General features: G+C 30.8%; 1 long non-coding RNA gene across 1 annotated transcript; it reads left to right on the forward strand.

Moving 5' to 3' along the window:
* The first annotated feature begins 603 nt into the window (after positions 1-603).
* On the forward strand, positions 604-2,573 carry LOC120070128 (uncharacterized). The gene is made up of 3 exons (XR_005479789.2): positions 604-1,937; positions 2,045-2,104; positions 2,287-2,573. It is a non-coding gene; the product is annotated as an uncharacterized LOC120070128 (long non-coding RNA).
* Positions 2,574-7,623: the final 5,050 nt, after the last annotated feature.

The raw sequence follows: 7,623 nt of genomic DNA on the forward strand, positions 1-7,623 counted from the left end.
AACATCAACGGTTATCATTGTAACTTAAACATATATGTGGAGATATACAGGTGGATCATGTTTAAGTGATAACCTAAATGATCTGTAGTATATGGATAAGGCTGGGTACCTTATCCTGGTAACACTACGAGTATGGCCCGCTTTGTAGGTGTTACAAAAGTGCTACAAATGATCTGATCCTGATCATTCATATATTAGTACTACTACAAAATCTACATTACTTGACACTTGTAGTTTTTAATTACTTGACGTTTCTTTGGAAAAAACGTCAAGTAATGACCTTTTACATAAGAAAATGTCAAGTAAAATGGTTAAAAAAAAAAAGAGGAGATTGACGGAATGTTTCGGATATTTTCACTCGAACCATTACTTAACATGTTTTTCGTGTCAAGTATAAGAAGCCCTTACTTGACATATTTTTCATGTCAAGTAAAATATAAAAATAATTTCTTTTTTTATCTTTATTTTTTGTTTCCCTCCCTCCCCTATTTTCATTTCCCTCCCAAATTTGGTTTCCATCCTACCAAAATTATCAAAAAAAAAATATAAAAAATAATTAACTTATTATTTTAAATAAGTAAAAAATAATTATCAAATTATTAAATCCCCCTTCTTCTCCCTCTCACGCCGCAACCCCCCCTCATGATAACTCTCTCTCCCTCCTCTACATTTCGTCTCCTTCCCATAACCCAGCCCATTACCTTCGATTTCAGCCACCACTTACAATTCCTCCGGCCATCATTCAGTGTCCACCGTCGCTGTGCCGCATCTCCAACGAATGACCAACTGCAAGTACCGTCGGTTTGGCTTCCGTTGCACCCATCGCTATCGGTCTCTCCATCTCTATCTGATCTTTCTCGTTCAGACTCATCGTGTGGTTATGTCTTACCTCCGCCCAATCTCAGACCTGCCATCAGCATCATTACTTTCCAAAATCGGCGTTTTGGGTAAGTTTTTGGTGTCTTGTATGGGTTTTCGGATCCGCACCATATGACACCGGATCCAATCAGATGCCCACCAGTCAGCCACCGTACAATGCCCACCGGTCAGTCCTCCACCGGATCCGCGCCAATCGCCCAGCCTAGCCTCCCACCAAATCTGGTTAGTCCTTGCACCAGGTTTGGTCAGTCCTTCACCATATCCAGTTAGTCTTCCACCGGATTCGTCGTACAGCCGCATTGCCCCTGTCAAGTAAGAGCTTTTTATAGTTTTATGAGTGTTCTTGTTTGTTTTTCTTTTTAGGCAAGATGGTCAAGGCTCGAGTGAAGCGTCGATTTGAGCAAACACTATGAGTAAGTGTTTTGGATGTATTGGAATGAATTTGTGATTTGGGTTATAATGTAGCATCTTATGTAATGATTTCATTGTTTGAATGTTTGATGATGAGATTGATTTTGTTGTCCAATAGATTTGAGACCGATCTTGACAAGGTTTTAGTAAGTTTAGAGGTTAGTATTAATAGTTCTTTGTTATCCATTGAAGTATTGGTCAAATAATTGAGTTATTTTCAATTTAAAGATTTCAAGGGATTCGAGCCATTATCCAGCAAAGTTAACGATGTTTTGACGTTTTGATAGGTATCAAGGCCTTGAAACTCTTTTGGAATTGTTACATAGTTGCTGGAATTTGTGTTTTGTAACCACTATTATTGAACTTTTTGTCGGTTGGATTACTTTGTTGTAGTTTTGAAGTGGCATTCAAATCAACCACACTTTGGGTAATCTATTTGGAGTTAAACGGTTATTTTGGTGAATGAAAATTTGAATAATTGGGTTTCCAATATTCTGTAGTTTTGAATGAAATTTTGTAGATAAGATTGGATTGCTTTGTTGTATTTTTTAATGAAATTTTGTAAATGAGATCGGGCTTCCAAATTCTCTATTTTTTATTGCTTGTAGATAAGATAAGTTGTGAAAGTTGTAAAAGTTGGGCGACAGGTATCTGCATTCTTTTATTTTAAATTTTAGCATGCTTGATTTGTTAATAATCTTCTTCCTCTTTATTATATTTTCTCAAATCTCTCCCATCTTTCTTTGTTTTGCAGCGAAAGGTAATTGTTCCTCCTGATACTGGATATGGTCAGAATAGAATGAATGAAATTCCAGTAAGTCTCTAACTTTAAGTCGTAGATATTTTTTAAGTCTCGAGTATGATATTTTTCCATTGCATAAAGTAAGCCAATCATGTACGTTTTTCCTTGTGCATGACTTTTTGTCATTGTTTTATCTTAACACTTATTTCTATATTTTGAAATTTAATGTTATCGCCCTTTATTCTATTTTGCAGTTGACTTGGTTAAACATGGCTTGCCTGGCCCTTAGTTCTCGATCTTTGGACTTCAAAACTCAATGTATAGATTAAATAATGTACTTTGTTGAGAGGTTACTTATTAAACAATTTGTCACTTGTGTATTTGTTGAAAGTTGAGTTTTGTATACAAAAGCACTAGTTGAGATTTTATTTTGTGCATGTACATGTGAAAGAGAAATATTGTTGTAATTTGTGAGGAGTGTTCATATGAAAGGTCATAGTTGAACATATGGAATTTTTAGTGAATATATTGAGTTGATAGATCTTAAATGTATAATATTTATTTAGTTGATGTAATTGTATTGTTGGAATACAAGGAAGGAAATGAGAACATCAATTGGGGCATTTAATTTGAAAAAAAAAAAAAGACATATACTTGACAAATAAAAAACGTCAAGAGTTATCATATATGATATGTAATCAATGTCAAGAATCAATAGACTTGACATACCACCAATGTCAAATGTATTATCTTTCTTGATACAAAAATTGTATCAAGAAACATTTGTCTTGACGTTTTTTCGAAGTCAAGTTATCACACTATACTTGACAGTCAAATACTCAACGTTTTTATAAGCGTCAGGTATACCCTTTACTTGACATTGGAAAAGCATCAAGTAATCTAATTTCTGTAGTAGTGTAGACATGTGAGCAGGAATATTCTATACAAATGAGTTTGTATAAGATCGGACCACGAAATGTTTAGTCTTATTATATAATGTCGTTCATAATAGAAATTTTCATTTCACTAAGATGACCATAGGTAACACGACCTTAATCTTGAGTGAGTTGTGAACTCCTGCCTATAAGGGTGGTCCTTTGATTTGTATGGGTGAGAGTGGCTAGATCGCCGACTCAACAAGCCTACCATTTTGGAGATTCATCTTATTGGGGAGCTGGGAACTCAGCTACACAAGATGGAATTCACTCCTTCCCCGAAGTAGGGGTAAGTAGATAAATTGCTTCCTTAAGGGATGATTCCAGGTCTTGAACAATGTGGTGTCACACCCTCTCTTGGCCTCTTAGTCATAGTGGAACTATGATCTATTGTTCATTAGAGGAATCAGTGGTACTTAAGAAGTTAGATGTAACTACAGGGGTAAAATGGTAATTTGGCCCAACTGTACTTATGAGCTTTGTGAAGGGTCATCGTTATGTTGATTGGTTATATCCAATAGACACATAAATATATCTGTAATGTGAAAAGTGCAGCTGTCGGTCTTTAATGGAGTGTCTAACAGTTAACAGATGGTGGATAAAGTAATTAAAGAGTTATTTATTCACGTACTGTTGGAACTTCAAGCTACAGGTCCATAAGGTCCCCTTGGTAGCTCAAAGGATTTAATTGAGAATAAGTTTTTGGGTTAATTTGAAATGTTCAAATTTATTAAAGGGAATTTAATTATATATGATATAATTAAATAGATTCAATTATATATGATATAATTGACATAATGTATATAATACATTATAGTTTAATTGGAGGAACAAATATTTGGATATGATTCAAATATATTTTCTATGAATAAGATTCATAGTTGTTAAATTCAATATAAATATGATTTATATTAAATACCATAAAATAGAGAAAAAAACCTATAGTTTATATTGTATATGATGCAATATTAAAACTATAGATTATAAATATAATATGATAAGTTAGTTATCATATTTATTTATATTATTAATTATTTGATAATTATCCTCTTTTTCTCTCTAACCACCTTAGTGGGAAGTTAATTGGTTTTTGTGGGTGTTGGGATAAATAAAATAAGATTTTTTTCCCTTGACTAATCACTACAACAAACACACGAAGATTACACGATTAACTCAGAGTCTATGCGATAGACTTTGCTATCTAAACGATTGAGAGTTTTCCTATGCAATAGAGAGTTTCTTCCTCAATCGTCTTCCTCCTCCAACTTCTAAACTCCCTCTTAACCAAAATAGCCAGAGCCTACCACTCTTGGATTCTCACATCGAGAATATCAAGGTCACCAAGTGGTAGTGTCTTTCCTTTTTGGTTCGATTTTTGTTGTTGTTCGAGGAGTTCGTGATCGTTTGAAGTGTTCGTGACAGTATGAGAGATTTACTTGAAGAAGAGTTCTTCAAAGATATAATCTCTAAATCCTTTTTATTGTTCAGAAGCATGCTATAATTTATGTTATTATGCATAATTTGTACTGTTTTACTATAAATGTTTTTTTCAATCGAAATGAGATTTGGACGATCCGCTTCCACTCATAGGTTCTCTGTAAAACGAGTTCCTTTAGCAATGTCTTGGCAGTCAAGGTTGCAGAAGTGTGTTGCACTTTCTACAACTGAAGTAGAGTATATAAATCAACAGCAGAGGCTTGCAAACAGATGTTTTGGATGAAGCGCATTATTCAGGAGTTTGGCTTCAAGCAACAAATATATGTGATATACTGCGATAATCAGAGTATTATTCATTTTGGTAATAATGCTACATTTCATTCCAAAACAAAGTATATAGATGTAAGGTATCACTGGATGAGAGATGCTTTGAATGATGAATTGTTTGAGCTTGAGAAGATACATACTGATCATAATGGATTCGATATCTTGACGAAGAATCTACCAAGAGAGAAGCTAGAGTTTTGTCGTTTCACCGCAAGAATGACAAGTTCCTCGGGGGGGAGGGGGCATTAGGGCTAAATAAGTTCTTTTTTAATAACCTTGTAGCCGTCGGTTTTGTGATGGGATTACGCAAACCGAGAGATTAAAACGGCATAAGAAAATTAGAGTTTTTGGCATTTTGATCAGTAGTGTTTTTAGCCATTTAGGGACCAATCCGTGATTCGATCGAGCTGAAATTTTGATAGTGTGTTCTTGACACGAGGGTCTTCAATCTGGTCGATGGAGATTTCGTTTGGAGCTACCTATAGTCAGATATTATAGGTAATTGGTGGTCATTTCAAATGAGACGTTTCTAATTTTATTCTTCTCAATTTGTTGTCGTTTGTTGCCAAGACTGTTAATCTTGAGATATTTATTGTGTATGCCTCTAGTTGTAACTGGGAGAACTCGTTGTTACCCATTATTAATTATAGTGAAAATTTTGACTTCAGTTCGTGGTTTTTTACTCCTCATATTGAAGGGGTTTTTCCACGTTAAAATTGCTTGTGTTATTATTATTGTTGCTAGTTAATTAGTATTTTATTAAATTTACACAAGAGTGAGATAATTCGTCCGAAAATATAGTATTTATCCCAACAAAATATGTCAAGTGTGTTTTGCCAAAAGAGCTTGATTAGACAAGTGGATACCACGAACCAATTGTCATCTTTATACATTAAAAAATGTATACATACTTATACATGTTAATATGTTTGGAGGCTAAAATATTAAATGTATATACTAATAAGGATATATTTTAACCTTTAATAGTTTGTTACTTTCGAATATAGTCCCTTATTATTTAGAAAGTTTCAATTAGTCTCTTAGAGGTCGTTTGGTTGGAGGGTTTTCTGCATGGGAATTGGCATAGGTATCCAATTCTCATGTTTGTTTCACAATTTTCAACTCTTTGCTTGAGAATAAGTTATTTCTAGGCATCCTCATTTCCCACAAATAAGGGTTTTCTATTCCCTTCCAAAATCGGGGTTTTCTCTTTTTCCCTCTCTATCTCTTTTTCATTTTACATATAATTTCACTTTGAATATAGTTAATTAATTAATTAATATTAATTTAACAGAAATAATATAAATATTTATTTTAATAAATTAATAATGATATATTAAAATATTTACTTAACTTATTTTTATGATAAAAATTTATTAAATGAATGGAATTAATTTTTTACATAAATTATTAATTTATTAACCAACACTATCTTAAATATATTTAATTAGTAAACTAGGATTAGTTAAATTTAGTCAGTATTAAACTTCATGTTTTCAATAATAATAATTTATTATTTTATTAAATTTTTAATAATCAAGTAATTATTTAGTGATATTAATTTAAATTTAATCATTTATTATGAACACATAATCATCACTAATATTTTATAAGAAATTAATTATTTATTGTGATTAACCTTTATTACTCAATTCATTATTAACATACCATATTTACAAAATACTTTTTAGTATTCTTTATTAATACATCATATTTTTATCTCATTTTCTTTCGTTTTTATATAATATATTGTCCATTAAAATATATTTTCTTATATTATTTAATTAAAACTAAAATTATTAAAATTGAACTTAATTAATAATAAAAATGATTAAGTATTAGATTATAATTAGTATGACGTTCATTAAATGCATTAATTGGTTGATTTGAATTATAAATTACTCAGCGTTCAAATATTTATAATTAAAATTATTATTGATTCATAATTAACTTTTTATTGATATATTAAATATTGTTTATTCTTTAAATCATTAAACTATTATAATTATAATAAGATTTTCATGTTTAATTACATAATTAAATGCAAACACAATTTTTGTTTATAAAATTCTAATAGTATTCTCATGCACAATCAAATACAGTCATCTTTGATTCCCAAACATCTTGTTCTTAGTCATCTTATTCTCTAGCATCCTTTATTCCTAAGCATCTATAAAACCTTAAATCAGACAGCCCTTATGAGTAATATTTTTTAGTTATGATTATAGTAAATATTAAAATTGGTTAAGGATACTAAAATTTATATGAGAAATTACGGAAGATTCTTTTTTTGGGCAAATATCAATTTATAACTTTGAACTTTGAGGGTTATATCAATTTAAATACTAAACTTTAAGGGTTGTATTAATTTAAATCCCAAACTAATCATTGTATCAATTTAAACTCTGACTTTTAAGTGTATCAATTTAAACCTGGAACTTTCATAGTTCTATCAATTTAAACCCTCCATTATGTTTTATTTGGATACACTTATGAAAGTTCAGAATTTAAATTGATATATTTATAAAAATTCAGGATTTAAATTGATACACCTATAAAAGTTTAGGATTTAAATTGTTATAATTATTAGTTTAGGGTTTAAATTGATATAACTCCCAAAATTTAGGATCAAAATTGATACACAAAGTTTAGGATCTAAATTGATACAACCCTCAAAATTTAGAGTTCAAAAAATCATGAAATTATTCGTTTATGATTTAATTGATATAACTTCTAAAATTCAGGATTATAAATTGATTTTTTTTTTTTTTTTTTGTCAACTTCTTACCAATTTTGGATTTGGACATCAAAAACATTTGTTCCCGTAACTTCTCCACATTAAGGGCCTACTTTGATTGACGAGAGAAAAAGAGTTTTTGAAAAAAAAAAAAA

This window comes from Benincasa hispida, chromosome 6 (genome assembly GCF_027475165.1).
Source record: "Benincasa hispida cultivar pf3 chromosome 6, pf3_genome.v1.1, whole genome shotgun sequence".
In the NCBI taxonomy this organism is placed as follows: Eukaryota; Viridiplantae; Streptophyta; class Magnoliopsida; order Cucurbitales; family Cucurbitaceae; genus Benincasa; species Benincasa hispida.